This window comes from Pelobates fuscus, chromosome 3, assembly GCF_036172605.1.
Source record: "Pelobates fuscus isolate aPelFus1 chromosome 3, aPelFus1.pri, whole genome shotgun sequence".
NCBI lineage: Eukaryota > Metazoa > Chordata > Amphibia > Anura > Pelobatidae > Pelobates > Pelobates fuscus.
Genome location: NC_086319.1, coordinates 395,263,696 through 395,282,255, shown reverse-complemented (window position 1 = coordinate 395,282,255; position 18,560 = coordinate 395,263,696). Strand labels below are relative to the sequence as shown.

Genomic DNA, 18,560 nt, shown 5'->3' with positions numbered 1-18,560 from the left:
ATGAAACAAGTGCATTTCCAAGCCTACGTAAGTTGCACCTTGTGGCAAATAAGGAAGCGGTATTCAAACGGCGTGATGCGTTTATGGAAGAAAAAAGGAGCTTGATGGCAGCGGTGGGATTCAAACCCACGCCCCCGAAGAGACTGGAGCCTTAATCCAGCGCCTTAGACCGGTCGGCCACGCTACCTGCGCATGTTTCCGGCGGCTGTGTACTCACAACACGCACGCCATTTGGCAGCGTTCTGATCATTTCATTTTCTTTCTTGTCAAAAGGTTGCAAGTCCCGACAATATCTTTCCACACTCATGTGGCACTGCTGGCGGCATAGGTCATTTAGAGCGCCTTCACCTCTACAGGACGGCAAAAATACAAGAAAACTAGATCAATTCTAAAATATTACACATCCCCCTCTATTTATTCTCACACAGAACAAATATTATCCTAATATATATATAAATATATATATATATATATATATCAAAAGAGTTTGAAGCGCAAGTTCCTCGTGTTACATTCAGGTGAAAGCTGCTAGCGTGTCAAATGACCACCAACAGGTGCAAACACAAGATAACAATTCACCACCAGCATAGGGAAAGTGCTGTGCCCAGTATTCAGCATTCAAATGCTGCCTCTAGGAAATCAATTCATGAACCTGTTTTGACTGGGAGTAAAGCAAAAAAAAAAAGAAGGAACCCTTAAAATGACACGCTAAATTAACAAGAGGACTCTATTTTTGGGTCCCGACCCCCAGGTTAAAAACCACAGAATTCATTTGAAACATTCAGGAATCCTGCAGCATGTCAATTTTACCTACTGTAGATCAGCAGGACTTTTTCAGTTTTGGCCATCAACATAATGAAATAATCCAAGTACGGGATATATAGATAATATATGCTAAGCATGCTAAGAATGGGGCGTGTGCCTTGCGCTTTTTATCCAACTCTGGTATGACAAGAGATCTGTGCTTATTCTTCTCCAAAGCAAAAGCAGCATGACCCCGACGTGATTTGAACACGCAACCTTCTGATCTGGAGTCAGACGCGCTACCGTTGCGCCACGAGGTCTCACTGTGCAGGTGGGAGTGGTCGTCAACAGAGTAGCCAACAAAGGTAGGTTATTTCCCCCAACCGACATAAAATTAGATAGATTCTGACATATTAAATATTCAGCCTAAAGAGGAAAGAAAATAAGTACTTTTCTTTTCAGCACAATACCACTGTAATTGAAGGCAAAGCCAAACAGAAAGGCACCAGCTAGCCAGTTTCTGTGTTTGCGGCAATGTGAAGCCATACCGGTTTAATTACATTACAATGGAACATGCAAATGCTGGGGTGAATCGTGCATGGTGTGGAATTCTCCACGTGACTTACTCTTTGCTAGCTTTATATTTAGGACAATTTGTGGCCTCTTTCAAGTGAGAAGAAAGATGTTAAATTCTCTTCCTAAAGAAGGTGTTTTATGGCATTCAGTAGATGTATTTGAGGATGGCCTCGATGTTCTTGTGGCAAAGCTGGAAACTATGCCACTATAGTATCTAAAGTGGGTATTGTGACACAGCTTGTTGATCCAAGGAGAAATCGGAAATGCAAATATGGAGTTCTAAAGGAATCCTGCTTCCCAATTTGGGGCACAATTGAAAATGACTTCAGGTCTTTCATTTTTTTTCCTTTCTCCTTCATTTGGAACAACAAGGGGAAGAAGGGTGGGTGAATGGTTGAACCTGAGTCTTCTTTTCATCCTGAATTACTTTTGTAACTTTCTGTGATACTGTTCCATGTTTAAATATCAAAGGAGTATGAAACAAGTGCATTTCCAAGCCTACGTAAGTTGCACCTTGTGGCAAATAAGGAAGCGGTATTCAAACGGTGTGATGCGTTTATGGAAGAAAAAAAGGGCTTGATGGCAGCGGTGGGATTCGAACCCACACCCCCGAAGAGACTGGAGCCTTAATCCAGCGCCTTAGACCGCTCGGCCACGCTACCTGCGCATGTTTCCGGCGGCTGTGTACTCACAACACGCACGCCATTTGGCAGCGTTCTGATCATTTCATTTCCTTTCTTGTCAAAAGGTTGCAAGTCCCGACAATATCTTTCCACACTCATGTGGCACTGCTGGCGGCATAGGTCATTTAGAGCGCCTTCACCTCTACAGGACGGCAAAAATACAAGAAAACTAGATCAATTCTAAAATATTACACATCCCCCTCTATTTATTCTCACACAGAACAAATATTATCCTAATATATATAAATATATATATATATATATATATATATATCAAAAGAGTTTGAAGCGCAAGTTCCTCGTGTTACATTCAGGTGAAAGCTGCTAGCGTGTCAAATGACCACCAACAGGTGCAAACACAAGATAACAATTCACCACCAGCATAGGGAAAGTGCTGTGCCCAGTATTCAGCATTCAAATGCTGCCTCTAGGAAATCAATTCATGAACCTGTTTTGACTGGGAGTAAAGCAAAAAAAAAGGAGGAACCCTTAAAATGACACGCTAAATTAACAAGAGGACTCTATTTTTGGGTCCCGACCCCCAGGTTAAAAACCACAGAATTCATTTGAAACAGTCAGGAATCCTGCAGCATGTCAATTTTACCTACTGTAGATCAGCAGGACTTTTCCAGTTTTGGCCATCAACATAATGAAATAATCCAAGTACGGGATATATAGATAATATATGCTAAGCATGCTAAGAATGGGGCGTGTGCCTTGCGCTTTTTATCCAACTCTGGTATGACAAGAGATCTGTGCTTATTCTTCTCCAAAGCAAAAGCAGCATGACCCCGACGTGATTTGAACACGCAACCTTCTGATCTGGAGTCAGACGCGCTACCGTTGCGCCACGAGGTCTCACTGCGCAGGTGGGAGTGGTCGTCAACAGAGTAGCCAACAAAGGTAGGTTATTTCCCCCAACCGACATAAAATTAGATAGATTCTGACATATTAAATATTCAGCCTAAAGAGGAAAGAAAATAAGTACTTTTCTTTTCAGCACAATACCACTGTAATTGAAGGCAAAGCCAAACAGAAAGGCACCAGCTAGCCAGTTTCTGTGTTTGCGGCAATGTGAAGCCATACCGGTTTAATTACATTACAATGGAACATGCAAATGCTGGGGTGAATCGTGCATGGTGTGGAATTCTCCACGTGACTTACTCTTTGCTAGCTTTATATTTAGGACAATTTGTGGCCTCTTTCAAGTGAGAAGAAAGATGTTAAATTCTCTTCCTAAAGAAGGTGTTTTATGGCATTCAGTAGATGTATTTGAGGATGGCCTCGATGTTCTTGTGGCAAAGCTGGAAACTATGCCACTATAGTATCTAAAGTGGGTATTGTGACACAGCTTGTTGATCCAAGGAGAAATCGGAAATGCAAATATGGAGTTCTAAAGGAATCCTGCTTCCCAATTTGGGGCACAATTGAAAATGACTTCAGGTCTTTCATTTTTTTTCCTTTCTCCTTCATTTGGAACAACAAGGGGAAGAATGGTTGAACCTGAGTCTTCTTTTCATCCTGAATTACTTTTGTATCTTTCTGTGATACTGTTCCATGTTTAAAGATCAAAGGAGTATGAAACAAGTGCATTTCCAAGCCTACGTAAGTTGCACCTTGTGGCAAATAAGGAAGCGGTATTCAAACGGCGTGATGCGTTTATGGAAGAAAAAAGGAGCTTGATGGCAGCGGTGGGATTCGAACCCACGCCCCCGAAGAGACTGGAGCCTTAATCCAGCGCCTTAGACCGGTCGGCCACGCTACCTGCGCATGTTTCCGGCGGCTGTGTACTCACAACACGCACGCCATTTGGCAGCGTTCTGATCATTTCATTTTCTTTCTTGTCAAAAGGTTGCAAGTCCCGACAATATCTTTCCACACTCATGTGGCACTGCTGGCGGCATAGGTCATTTAGAGCGCCTTCACCTCTACAGGACGGCAAAAATACAAGAAAACTAGATCAATTCTAAAATATTACACATCCCCCTCTATTTATTCTCACACAGAACAAATATTATCCTAATATATATAAATATATATATATATATATATATCAAAAGAGTTTGAAGCGCAAGTTCCTCGTGTTACATTCAGGTGAAAGCTGCTAGCGTGTCAAATGACCACCAACAGGTGCAAACACAAGATAACAATTCACCACCAGCATAGGGAAAGTGCTGTGCCCAGTATTCAGCATTCAAATGCTGCCTCTAGGAAATCAATTCATGAACCTGTTTTGACTGGGAGTAAAGCAAAAAAAAAAAGAAGGAACCCTTAAAATGACACGCTAAATTAATAAGAGGACTCTATTTTTGGGTCCCGACCCCCAGGTTAAAAACCACAGAATTCATTTGAAACATTCAGGAATCCTGCAGCATGTCAATTTTACCTACTGTAGATCAGCAGAACTTTTTCAGTTTTGGCCATCAACATAATGAAATAATCCAAGTACGGGATATATAGATAATATATGCTAAGCATGCTAAGAATGGGGCGTGTGCCTTGCGCTTTTTATCCAACTCTGGTATGACAAGAGATCTGTGCTTATTCTTCTCCAAAGCAAAAGCAGCATGACCCCGACGTGATTTGAACACGCAACCTTCTGATCTGGAGTCAGACGCGCTACCGTTGCGCCACGAGGTCTCACTGTGCAGGTTGGAGTGGTCGTCAACAGAGTAGCCAACAAAGGTAGGTTATTTCCCCCAACCGACATAAAATTAGATAGATTCTGACATATTAAATATTCAGCCTAAAGAGGAAAGAAAATAAGTACTTTTCTTTTCAGCTCAATACCACTGTAATTGAAGGCAAAGCCAAACAGAAAGGCACCAGCTAGCCAGTTTCTGTGTTTGCGGCAATGTGAAGCCATACCGGTTTAATTACATTACAATGGAACATGCAAATGCTGGGGTGAATCGTGCATGGTGTGGAATTCTCCACGTGACTTACTCTTTGCTAGCTTTATATTTAGGACAATTTGTGGCCTCTTTCAAGTGAGAAGAAAGATGTTAAATTCTCTTCCTAAAGAAGGTGTTTTATGGCATTCAGTAGATGTATTTGAGGATGGCCTCGATGTTCTTGTGGCAAAGCTGGAAACTATGCCACTATAGTATCTAAAGTGGGTATTGTGACACAGCTTGTTGATCCAAGGAGAAATCGGAAATGCAAATATGGAGTTCTAAAGGAATCCTGCTTCCCAATTTGGGGCACAATTGAAAATGACTTCAGGTCTTTCATTTTTTTTCCTTTCTCCTTCATTTGGAACAACAAGGGGAAGAAGGGTGGGTGAATGGTTGAACCTGAGTCTTCTTTTCATCCTGAATTACTTTTGTAACTTTCTGTGATACTGTTCCATGTTTAAATATCAAAGGAGTATGAAACAAGTGCATTTCCAAGCCTACGTAAGTTGCACCTTGTGGCAAATAAGGAAGCGGTATTCAAACGGTGTGATGCGTTTATGGAAGAAAAAAAGGGCTTGATGGCAGCGGTGGGATTCGAACCCACACCCCTGAAGAGACTGGAGCCTTAATCCAGCGCCTTAGACCGGTCGGCCACGCTACCTGCGCATGTTTCCGGTGGCTGTGTACTCACAACACGCACGCCATTTGGCAGCGATCTGATCATTTCATTTTCTTTCTTGTCAAAAGGTTGCAAGTCCCGACAATATCTTTCCACACTCATGTGGCACTGCTGGCGGCATAGGTCATTTAGAGCGCCTTCACCTCTACAGGACGGCAAAAATACAAGAAAACTAGATCAATTCTAAAATATTACACATCCCCCTCTATTTATTCTCACACAGAACAAATATTATCCTAATATATATAAATATATATATATATATATATCAAAAGAGTTTGAAGCGCAAGTTCCTCGTGTTACATTCAGGTGAAAGCTGCTAGCGTGTCAAATGACCACCAACAGGTGCAAACACAAGATAACAATTCACCACCAGCATAGGGAAAGTGCTGTGCCCAGTATTCAGCATTCAAATGCTGCCTCTAGGAAATCAATTCATGAACCTGTTTTGACTGGGAGTAAAGCAAAAAAAAATGGAGGAACCCTTAAAATGACACGCTAAATTAACAAGAGGACTCTATTTTTGGGTCCCGACCCCCAGGTTAAAAACCACAGAATTCATTTGAAACAATCAGGAATCCTGCAGCATGTCAATTTTACCTACTGTAGATCAGCAGGACTTTTCCAGTTTTGGCCATCAACATAATGAAATAATCCAAGTACGGGATATATAGATAATATATGCTAAGCATGCTAAGAATGGGGCGTGTGCCTTGCGCTTTTTATCCAACTCTGGTATGACAAGAGATCTGTGCTTATTCTTCTCCAAAGCAAAAGCAGCATGACCCCGACGTGATTTGAACACGCAACCTTCTGATCTGGAGTCAGACGCGCTACCGTTGCGCCACGAGGTCTCACTGTGCAGGTGGGAGTGGTCGTCAACAGAGTAGCCAACAAAGGTAGGTTATTTCCCCCAACCGACATAAAATTAGATAGATTCTGACATATTAAATATTCAGCCTAAAGAGGAAAGAAAATAAGTACTTTTCTTTTCAGCACAATACCACTGTAATTGAAGGCAAAGCCAAACAGAAAGGCACCAGCTAGCCAGTTTCTGTGTTTGCGGCAATGTGAAGCCATACCGGTTTAATTACATTACAATGGAACATGCAAATGCTGGGGTGAATCGTGCATGGTGTGGAATTCTCCACGTGACTTACTCTTTGCTAGCTTTATATTTAGGACAATTTGTGGCCTCTTTCAAGTGAGAAGAAAGATGTTAAATTCTCTTCCTAAAGAAGGTGTTTTATGGCATTCAGTAGATGTATTTGAGGATGGCCTCGATGTTCTTGTGGCAAAGCTGGAAACTATGCCACTATAGTATCTAAAGTGGGTATTGTGACACAGCTTGTTGATCCAAGGAGAAATCGGAAATGCAAATATGGAGTTCTAAAGGAATCCTGCTTCCCAATTTGGGGCACAATTGAAAATGACTTCAGGTCTTTCATTTTTTTTCCTTTCTCCTTCATTTGGAACAACAAGGGGAAGAAGGGTGGGTGAATGGTTGAACCTGAGTCTTCTTTTCATCCTGAATTACTTTTGTATCTTTCTGTGATACTGTTCCATGTTTAAAGATCAAAGGAGTATGAAACAAGTGCATTTCCAAGCCTACGTAAGTTGCACCTTGTGGCAAATAAGGAAGCGGTATTCAAACGGCGTGATGCGTTTATGGAAGAAAAAAGGAGCTTGATGGCAGCGGTGGGATTCGAACCCACGCCCCCGAAGAGACTGGAGCCTTAATCCAGCGCCTTAGACCGCACGGCCACGCTACCTGCACAGGTTTCCGGCGGCTGTGTACTCACAACACGCACGCCATTTGGCAGCGTTCTGATCATTTCATTTTCTTTCTTGTCAAAAGGTTGCAAGTCCCGACAATATCTTTCCACACTCATGTGGCACTGCTGGCGGCATAGGTCATTTAGAGCGCCTTCACCTCTACAGGACGGCAAAAATACAAGAAAACTAGATCAATTCTAAAATATTACACATCCCCATCTATTTATTCTCACACAGAACAAATAGTATCCTAATATATATATAAATATATATATATATATATATATATATATCAAAAGAGTTTGAAGCGCAAGTTCCTCGTGTTACATTCAGGTGAAAGCTGCTAGCGTGTCAAATGACCACCAACAGGTGCAAACACAAGATAACAATTCACCACCAGCATAGGGAAAGTGCTGTGCCCAGTATTCAGCATTCAAATGCTGCCTCTAGGAAATCAATTCATGAACCTGTTTTGACTGGGAGTAAAGCAAAAAAAAGGAGGAACCCTTAAAATGACACGCTAAATTAACAAGAGGACTCTATTTTTGGGTCCCGACCCCCAGGTTAAAAACCACAGAATTCATTTGAAACAGTCAGGAATCCTGCAGCATGTCAATTTTACCTACTGTAGATCAGCAGGACTTTTCCAGTTTTGGCCATCAACATAATGAAATAATCCAAGTACGGGATATATAGATAATATATGCTAAGCATGCTAAGAATGGGGCGTGTGCCTTGCGCTTTTTATCCAACTCTGGTATGACAAGAGATCTGTGCTTATTCTTCTCCAAAGCAAAAGCAGCATGACCCCGACGTGATTTGAACACGCAACCTTCTGATCTGGAGTCAGACCCGCTACCGTTGCGCCACGAGGTCTCACTGTGCAGGTGGGAGTGGTCGTCAACAGAGTAGCCAACAAAGGTAGGTTATTTCCCCCAACCGACATAAAATTAGATAGATTCTGACATATTAAATATTCAGCCTAAAGAGGAAAGAAAATAAGTACTTTTCTTTTCAGCACAATACCACTGTAATTGAAGGCAAAGCCAAACAGAAAGGCACCAGCTAGCCAGTTTCTGTGTTTGCGGCAATGTGAAGCCATACCGGTTTAATTACATTACAATGGAACATGCAAATGCTGGGGTGAATCGTGCATGGTGTGGAATTCTCCACGTGACTTACTCTTTGCTAGCTTTATATTTAGGACAATTTGTGGCCTCTTTCAAGTGAGAAGAAAGATGTTAAATTCTCTTCCTAAAGAAGGTGTTTTATGGCATTCAGTAGATGTATTTGAGGATGGCCTCGATGTTCTTGTGGCAAAGCTGTAAACTATGCCACTATAGTATCTAAAGTGGGTATTGTGACACAACTTGTTGATCCAAGGAGAAATCGGAAATGCAAATATGGAGTTCTAAAGGAATCCTGCTTCCCAATTTGGGGCACAATTGAAAATGACTTCAGGTCTTTCATTTTTTTTCCTTTCTCCTTCATTTGGAACAACAAGGGGAAGAAGGGTGGGTGAATGGTTGAACCTGAGTCTTCTTTTCATCCTGAATTACTTTTGTAACTTTCTGTGATACTGTTCCATGTTTAAATATCAAAGGAGTATGAAACAAGTGCATTTCCATGCCTACGTAAGTTGCACCTTGTGGCAAATAAGGAAGCGGTATTCAAACGGTGTGATGCGTTTATGGAAGAAAAAAGGAGCTTGATGGCAGCGGTGGGATTCGAACCCACGCCCCCGAAGAGATTGGAGCCTTAATCCAGCGCCTTAGACCGCTCGGCCACGCTACCTGCGCATGTTTCCGGCGGCTGTGTACTCACAACACGCACGCCATTTGGCAGCGTTCTGATCATTTCATTTTCTTTCTTGTCAAAAGGTTGCAAGTCCCGACAATATCTTTCCACACTCATGTGGCACTGCTGGCGGCATAGGTCATTTAGAGCGCCTTCACCTCTACAGGACGGCAAAAATACAAGAAAACTAGATCAATTCTAAAATATTACACATCCCCATCTATTTATTCTCACACAGAACAAATAGTATCCTAATATATATATAAATATATATATATATATATATATATATATCAAAAGAGTTTGAAGCGCAAGTTCCTCGTGTTACATTCAGGTGAAAGCTGCTAGCGTGTCAAATGACCACCAACAGGTGCAAACACAAGATAACAATTCACCACCAGCATAGGGAAAGTGCTGTGCCCAGTATTTAGCATTCAAATGCTGCCTCTAGGAAATCAATTCATGAACCTGTTTTGACTGGGAGTAAAGCAAAAAAAAAAGGAGGAACCCTTAAAATGACACGCTAAATTAACAAGAGGACTCTATTTTTGGGTCCCGACCCCCAGGTTAAAAACCACGGAATTCATTTGAAACATTCAGGAATCCTGCAGCATGTCAATTTTACCTACTGTAGATCAGCAGGACTTTTTCAGTTTTGGCCATCAACATAATGAAATAATCCAAGTACGGGATATATAGATAATATATGCTAAGCATGCTAAGAATGGGGCGTGTGCCTTGCGCTTTTTATCCAACTCTGGTATGACAAGAGATCTGTGCTTATTCTTCTCCAAAGCAAAAGCAGCATGACCCCCGACGTGATTTAAACACGCAACCTTCTGATCTGGAGTCAGACGCGCTACCGTTGCACCACGAGGTCTCACTGTGCAGGTTGGGGTGGTCGTCAACAGAGTAGCCAACAAAGGTAGGTTATTTCCCCCAACCGACATAAAATTAGATAGATTCTGACATATTAAATATTCAGCCTAAAGAGGAAAGAAAATAAGTACTTTTCTTTTCAGCACAATACCACTGTAATTGAAGGCAAAGCCAAACAGAAAGGCACCAGCTAGCCAGTTTCTGTGTTTGCGGCAATGTGAAGCCATACTGGTTTAATTACATTACAATGGAACATGCAAATGCTGGGGTGAATCGTGCATGGTGTGGAATTCTCCACGTGACTTACTCTTTGCTAGCTTTATATTTAGGACAATTTGTGGCCTCTTTCAAGTGAGAAGAAAGATGTTAAATTCTCTTCCTAAAGAAGGTGTTTTATGGCATTCAGTAGATGTATTTGAGGATGGCCTCGATGTTCTTGTGGCAAAGCTGGAAACTATGCCACTATAGTATCTAAAGTGGGTATTGTGACACAGCTTGTTGATCCAAGGAGAAATCGGAAATGCAAATATGGAGTTCTAAAGGAATCCTGCTTCATAATTTGGGGCACAATTGAAAATGACTTCAGGTCTTTCATTTTTTTTCCTTTCTCCTTCATTTGGAACAACAAGGGGAAGAAGGGTGGGTGAATGGTTGAACCTGAGTCTTCTTTTCATCCTGAATTACTTTTGTAACTTTCTGTGATACTGTTCCATGTTTAAAGATCAAAGGAGTATGAAACAAGTGCATTTCCAAGCCTACGTAAGTTGCACCTTGTGGCAAATAAGGAAGCGGTATTCAAACGGCGTGATGCGTTTATGGAAGAAAAAAGGAGCTTGATGGCAGCGGTGGGATTCGAACCCACGGCCCCGAAGAGACTGGAGCCTTAATCCAGCGGCTTAGACCGCTTGGCCACGCTACCTGCGCATGTTTCCGGCGGCTGTGTACTCACAACATGCACGCCATTTGGCAGCGTTCTGATCATTTCATTTTCTTTCTTGTCAAAAGGTTGCAAGTCCCGACAATATCTTTCCACACTCATGTGGCACTGCTGGCGGCATAGGTCATTTAGAGCGCCTTCACCTCTACAGGACGGCAAAAATACAAGAAAACTAGATCAATTCTAAAATATTACACATCCCCCTCTATTTATTCTCACACAGAACAAATATTATCCTAATATATATAAATATATATATATCAAAAGAGTTTGAAGCGCAAGTTCCTCGTGTTACATTCAGGTGAAAGCTGCTAGCGTGTCAAATGACCACCAACAGGTGCAAACACAAGATAACAATTCACCACCAGCATAGGGAAAGTGCTGTGCCCAGTATTCAGCATTCAAATGCTGCCTCTAGGAAATCAATTCATGAACCTGTTTTGACTGGGAGTAAAGCAAAAAAAAGGAGGAACCCTTAAAATGACACGCTAAATTAACAAGAGGACTCTATTTTTGGGTCCCGACCCCCAGGTTAAAAACCACAGAATTCATTTGAAACATTCAGGAATCCTGCAGCATGTCAATTTTACCTACTGTAGATCAGCAGGACTTTTCCAGTTTTGGCCATCAACATAATGAAATAATCCAAGTATGGGATATATAGATAATATATGCTAAGCATGCTAAGAATGGGGCGTGTGCCTTGCGCTTTTTATCCAACTCTGGTATGACAAGAGATCTGTGCTTATTCTTCTCCAAAGCAAAAGCAGCATGACCCCGACGTGATTTGAACACGCAACCTTCTAATCTGGAGTCAGACGCGCTACCGTTGCGCCACGAGGTTTCACTGTGCAGGTGGGAGTGGTCGTCAACAGAGTAGCCAACAAAGGTAGGTTATTTCCCCCAACCGACATAAAATTAGATAGATTCTGACATATTAAATATTCAGCCTAAAGAGGAAAGAAAATAAGTACTTTTCTTTTCAGCACAATACCACTGTAATTGAAGGCAAAGCCAAACAGAAAGGCACCAGCTAGCCAGTTTCTGTGTTTGCGGCAATGTGAAGCCATACCGGTTTAATTACATTACAATGGAACATGCAAATGCTGGGGTGAATCGTGCATGGTGTGGAATTCTCCACGTGACTTACTCTTTGCTAGCTTTATATTTAGGACAATTTGTGGCCTCTTTCAAGTGAGAAGAAAGATGTTAAATTCTCTTCCTAAAGAAGGTGTTTTATGGCATTCAGTAGATGTATTTGAGGATGGCCTCGATGTTCTTGTGGCAAAGCTGGAAACTATGCCACTATAGTATCTAAAGTGGGTATTGTGACACAGCTTGTTGATCCAAGGAGAAATCGGAAATGCAAATATGGAGTTCTAAAGGAATCCTGCTTCCCAATTTGGGGCACAATTGAAAATGACTTCAGGTCTTTCATTTTTTTTCCTTTCTCCTTCATTTGGAACAACAAGGGGAAGAAGGGTGGGTGAATTGTTGAACCTGAGTCTTCTTTTCATCCTGAATTACTTTTGTAACTTTCTGTGATACTGTTCCATGTTTAAAGATCAAAGGAGTATGAAACCAGTGCATTTCCAAGCCTACGTAAGTTGCACCTTGTGGCAAATAAGGAAGCGGTATTCAAACGGCGTGATGCGTTTATGGAAGAAAAAGGAGCTTGATGGCAGCGGTGGGATTCGAACCCACGCCCCCGAAGAGACTGGAGCCTTAATACAGCGCCTTAGACCGTTCTGCCACGCTATCTGCGCATGTTTACGTCGGCTGTGTACTCACAACATGCACGCCATTTGGCAGCGTTCTGATCATTTCATTTTCTTTCTTGTCAAAAGGTTGCAAGTCCCGACAATATCTTTCCACACTCATGTGGCACTGCTGGCGGCATAGGTCATTTAGAGCGCCTTCACCTCTACAGGACGGCAAAAATACAAGAAAACTAGATCAATTCTAAAATATTACACATCCCCCTCTATTTATTCTCACACAGAACAAATATTATCCTAATATATATAAATATATATATATATATATATATATATATATATATATATATCAAAAGAGTTTGAAGCGCAAGTTCCTCGTGTTACATTCAGGTGAAAGCTGCTAGCGTGTCAAATGACCACCAACAGGTGCAAACACAAGATAACAATTCACCACCAGCATAGGGAAAGTGCTGTTCCCAGTATTCAGCATTCAAATGCTGCCTCTAGGAAATCAATTCATGAACCTGTTTTGACTGGGAGTAAAGCAAAAAAAAAAGGAGGAACCCTTAAAATGACACGCTAAATTAACAAGAGGACTCTATTTTTGGGTCCCGACCCCCAGGTTAAAAACCACAGAATTCATTTGAAACATTCAGGAATCCTGCAGCATGTCAATTTTACCTACTGTAGATCAGCAGGACTTTTCCAGTTTTGGCCATCAACATAATGAAATAATCCAAGTACGGGATATATAGATAATATATGCTAAGCATGCTAAGAATGGGGCGTGTGCCTTGCGCTTTTTATCCAACTCTGGTATGACAAGAGATCTGTGCTTATTCTTCTCCAAAGCAAAAGCAGCATGACCCCAACGTGATTTGAACACGCAACCTTCTGATCTGGAGTCAGACGCGCTACCGTTGCGCCACGAGGTCTCACTGTGCAGGTGGGAGTGGTCGTCAACAGAGTAGCCAACAAAGGTAGGTTATTTCCCCCAACCGACATAAAATTAGATAGATTCTGACATATTAAATATTCAGCCTAAAGAGGAAAGAAAATAAGTACTTTTCTTTACAGCACAATACCACTGTAATTGAAGGCAAAGCCAAACAGAAAGGCACCAGCTAGCCAGTTTCTGTGTTTGCGGCAATGTGAAGCCATACCGGTTTAATTACATTACAATGGAACATGCAAATACTGGGGTGAATCGTGCATGGTGTGGAATTCTCCACGTTACTTACTCTTTGCTAGCTTTATATTTAGGACAATTTGTGGCCTCTTTCAAGTGAGAAGAAAGATGTTAAATTCTCTTCCTAAAGAAGGTTTTTTATGGCATTCAGTAGATGTATTTGAGGATGGCCTCGATGTTCTTGTGGCAAAGCTGGAAACTATGCCACTATAGTATCTAAAGTGGGTATTGTGACACAGCTTGTTGATCCAATGAGAAATCAGAAATGCAAATATGGAGTTCTAAAGGAATCCTGCTTCCCAATTTGGGGCACAATTGAAAATGACTTCAGGTCTTTCATTTTTTTTCCTTTCTCCTTCATTTGGAACAACAAGGGGAAGAAGGGTGGGTGAATGGTTGAACCTGAGTCTTCTTTTCATCCTGAATTACTTTTGTAACTTTCTGTGATACTGTTCCATGTTTAAAGATCAAAGGAGTATGAAACATGTGCATTTCCAAGCCTACGTAAGTTGCACCTTGTGGCAAATAAGGAAGCGGTATTCAAACGGCGTGATGCGTTTATGGAAGAAAAAAGAAGCTTGATGGCAGCGGTGGGATTCGAACCCACGGCCCCGAAGAGACTGGAGCCTTAATCCAGCGCCTTAGACCGCTTGGCCACGCTACCTGCGCATGTTTCTGGCGGCTGTGTACTCACAACATGCACGCCATTTGGCAGCGTTCTGATCATTTCATTTTCTTTCTTGTCAAAAGGTTGCAAGTCCCGACAATATCTTTCCACACTCATGTGGCACTGCTGGCGGCATAGGTCATTTAGAGCGCCTTCACCTCTACAGGACGGCAAAAATACAAGAAAACTAGATCAATTCTAAAATATTACACATCCCCCTCTATTTATTCTCACACAGAACAAATATTATCCTAATATATATAAATATATATATATCAAAAGAGTTTGAAGCGCAAGTTCCTCGTGTTACATTCAGGTGAAAGCTGCTAGCGTGTCAAATGACCACCAACAGGTGCAAACACAAGATAACAATTCACCACCAGCATAGGGAAAGTGCTGTGCCCAGTATTCAGCATTCAAATGCTGCCTCTAGGAAATCAATTCATGAACCTGTTTTGACTGGGAGTAAAGCAAAAAAAAAAAGGAGGAACCCTTAAAATGACACGCTAAATTAACAAGAGGACTCTATTTTTGGGTCCCGACCCCCAGGTTAAAAACCACAGAATTCATTTGAAACATTCAGGAATCCTGCAGCATGTCAATTTTACCTACTGTAGATCAGCAGGACTTTTCCAGTTTTGGCCATCAACATAATGAAATAATCCAAGTACGGGATATATAGATAATATATGCTAAGCATGCTAAGAATGGGGCGTGTGCCTTGCGCTTTTTATCCAACTCTGGTATGACAAGAGATCTGTGCTTATTCTTCTCCAAAGCAAAAGCAGCATGACCCCGACGTGATTTGAACACGCAACCTTCTAATCTGGAGTCAGACGCGCTACCGTTGCGCCACGAGGTTTCACTGTGCAGGTGGGAGTGGTCGTCAACAGAGTAGCCAACAAAGGTAGGTTATTTCCCCCAACCGACATAAAATTAGATAGATTCTGACATATTAAATATTCAGCCTAAAGAGGAAAGAAAATAAGTACTTTTCTTTTCAGCACAATACCACTGTAATTGAAGGCAAAGCCAAACAGAAAGGCACCAGCTAGCCAGTTTCTGTGTTTGCGGCAATGTGAAGCCATACCGGTTTAATTACATTACAATGGAACATGCAAATGCTGGGGTGAATCGTGCATGGTGTGGAATTCTCCACGTGACTTACTCTTTGCTAGCTTTATATTTAGGACAATTTGTGGCCTCTTTCAAGTGAGAAGAAAGATGTTAAATTCTCTTCCTAAAGAAGGTTTTTTATGGCATTCAGTAGATGTATTTGAGGATGGCCTCGATGTTCTTGTGGCAAAGCTGGAAACTATGCCACTATAGTATCTAAAGTGGGTATTGTGACACAGCTTGTTGATCCAAGGAGAAATCGGAAATGCAAATATGGAGTTCTAAAGGAATCCTGCTTCCCAATTTGGGGCACAATTGAAAATGACTTCAGGTCTTTCATTTTTTTTCCTTTCTCCTTCATTTGGAACAACAAGGGGAAGAAGGGTGGGTGAATGGTTGAACCTGCGTCTTCTTTTCATCCTGAATTACTTTTGTAACTTTCTGTGATACTGTTCCATGTTTAAAGATCAAAGGAGTATGAAACCAGTGCATTTCCAAGCCTACGTAAGTTGCACCTTGTGGCAAATAAGGAAGCGGTATTCAAACGGCGTGATGCGTTTATGGAAGAAAAAGGAGCTTGATGGCAGCGGTGGGATTCGAACCCACGCCCCCGAAGAGACTGGAGCCTTAATACAGCGCCTTAGACCGTTCTGCCACGCTATCTGCGCATGTTTACGTCGGCTGTGTACTCACAACATGCACGCCAGTTGGCAGCGTTCTGATCATTTCATTTTCTTTCTTGTCAAAAGGTTGCAAGTCCCGACAATATCTTTCCACACTCATGTGGCACTGCTGGCGGCATAGGTCATTTAGAGCGCCTTCACCTCTACAGGACGGCAAAAATACAAGAAAACTAGATCAATTCTAAAATATTACACATCCCCCTCTATTTATTCTCACACAGAACAAATATTATCCTAATATATATAAATATATATATATATATATATATATATATATATCAAAAGAGTTTGAAGCGCAAGTTCCTCGTGTTACATTCAGGTGAAAGCTGCTAGCGTGTCAAATGACCACCAACAGGTGCAAACACAAGATAACAATTCACCACAAGCATAGGGAAAGTGCTGTTCCCAGTATTCAGCATTCAAATGCTGCCTCTAGGAAATCAATTCATGAACCTGTTTTGACTGGGAGTAAAGCAAAAAAAAAAGGAGGAACCCTTAAAATGACACGCTAAATTAACAAGAGGACTCTATTTTTGGGTCCCGACCCCCAGGTTAAAAACCACAGAATTCATTTGAAACATTCAGGAATCCTGCAGCATGTCAATTTTACCTACTGTAGATCAGCAGGACTTTTCCAGTTTTGGCCATCAACATAATGAAATAATCCAAGTACGGGATATATAGATAATATATGCTAAGCATGCTAAGAATGGGGCGTGTGCCTTGCGCTTTTTATCCAGCTCTGGTATGACAAGAGATCTGTGCTTATTCTTCTCCAAAGCAAAAGCAGCATGACCCCGACGTGATTTGAACACGCAACCTTCTGATCTGGAGTCAGACGCGCTACCGTTGCGCCACGAGGTCTCACTGTGCAGGTGGGAGTGGTCGTCAACAGAGTAGCCAACAAAGGTAGGTTATTTCCCCCAACCGACATAAAATTAGATAGATTCTGACATATTAAATATTCAGCCTAAAGAGGAAAGAAAATAAGTACTTTTCTTTACAGCACAATACCACTGTAATTGAAGGCAAAGCCAAACAGAAAGGCACCAGCTAGCCAGTTTCTGTGTTTGCGGCAATGTGAAGCCATACCGGTTTAATTACATTACAATGGAACATGCAAATGCTGGGGTGAATCGTGCATGGTGTGGAATTCTCAACGTTACTTACTCTTTGCTAGCTTTATATTTAGGACAATTTGTGGCCTCTTTCAAGTGAGAAGAAAGATGTTAAATTCTCTTCCTAAAGAAGGTTTTTTATGGCATTCAGTAGATGTATTTGAGGATGGCCTCGATGTTCTTGTGGCAAAGCTGGAAACTATGCCACTATAGTATCTAAAGTGGGTATTGTGACACATCTTGTTGATCCAATGAGAAATCAGAAATGCAAATATGGAGTTCTAAAGGAATCCTGCTTCCCAATTTGGGGCACAATTGAAAATGACTTCAGGTCTTTCATTTTTTTTCCTTTCTCCTTCATTTGGAACAACAAGGGGAAGAAGGGTGGGTGAATGGTTGAACCTGAGTCTTCTTTTCATCCTGAATTACTTTTGTAACTTTCTGTGATACTGTTCCATGTTTAAAGATCAAAGGAGTATGAAACATGTGCATTTCCAAGCCTACGTAAGTTGCACCTTGTGGCAAATAAGGAAGCGGTATTCAAACGGCGTGATGCGTTTATGGAAGAAAGAAGGAGCTTGATGGCAGCGGTGGGATTCGAACCCACACCCCCGAAGAGACTGGAGCCTTAATCCAGCGCCTTAGACCGCTCGGCCACACTACTTGTGCATGTTTCCGGCGGCTGTGTACTCACAACACGCACGCCATTTGGCAGCGTTCTGATCATTTCATTTTCTTTCTTGTCAAAAGGTTGCAAGTCCCGACAATATCTTTCCACACTCATGTAGCACTGCTGGCGGCATAGGTCATTTAGAGCGCCTTCACCTCTAAAGGACGGCAAAAATACAAGAAAACTAGATCAATTCTAAAATATTACACATCCCCCTCTATTTATTCTCACACAGAACAAATATTATCCTAATATATATAAATATATATATATATATATATATATATATATATATATATATCAAAAGAGTTTGAAGCTCAAGTTCCTCGTGTTACATTCAGGTGAAAGCTGCTAGCGTGTCAAATGACCACCAACAGGTGCAAACACAAGATAACAATTCACCACCAGCATAGGGAAAGTGCTGTGCCCAG

At 41.6% G+C, this 18,560-nt stretch overlaps 7 non-coding genes across 7 annotated transcripts; all 7 read right to left on the bottom strand.

The window, feature by feature from the left end:
* Positions 1-992: 992 nt before the first annotated feature.
* TRNAW-CCA (transfer RNA tryptophan (anticodon CCA)) lies at positions 993-1,064 on the bottom strand. Its single transcript has one exon. It is a non-coding gene; the product is annotated as a tRNA-Trp (tRNA).
* Positions 1,065-1,900: 836 nt separating this feature from the next.
* On the bottom strand, positions 1,901-1,982 carry TRNAL-AAG (transfer RNA leucine (anticodon AAG)). The gene has a single exon. It is a non-coding gene; the product is annotated as a tRNA-Leu (tRNA).
* Positions 1,983-2,789: 807 nt separating this feature from the next.
* TRNAW-CCA (transfer RNA tryptophan (anticodon CCA)) lies at positions 2,790-2,861 on the bottom strand. The gene has a single exon. It is a non-coding gene; the product is annotated as a tRNA-Trp (tRNA).
* A 1,710-nt stretch (positions 2,862-4,571) lies between these two features.
* On the bottom strand, positions 4,572-4,643 carry TRNAW-CCA (transfer RNA tryptophan (anticodon CCA)). Its single transcript has one exon. It is a non-coding gene; the product is annotated as a tRNA-Trp (tRNA).
* A 1,718-nt stretch (positions 4,644-6,361) lies between these two features.
* TRNAW-CCA (transfer RNA tryptophan (anticodon CCA)) lies at positions 6,362-6,433 on the bottom strand. Its single transcript has one exon. It is a non-coding gene; the product is annotated as a tRNA-Trp (tRNA).
* Positions 6,434-13,549: 7,116 nt separating this feature from the next.
* On the bottom strand, positions 13,550-13,621 carry TRNAW-CCA (transfer RNA tryptophan (anticodon CCA)). Its single transcript has one exon. It is a non-coding gene; the product is annotated as a tRNA-Trp (tRNA).
* A 3,512-nt stretch (positions 13,622-17,133) lies between these two features.
* Positions 17,134-17,205, bottom strand: TRNAW-CCA (transfer RNA tryptophan (anticodon CCA)). The gene has a single exon. It is a non-coding gene; the product is annotated as a tRNA-Trp (tRNA).
* Positions 17,206-18,560: the final 1,355 nt, after the last annotated feature.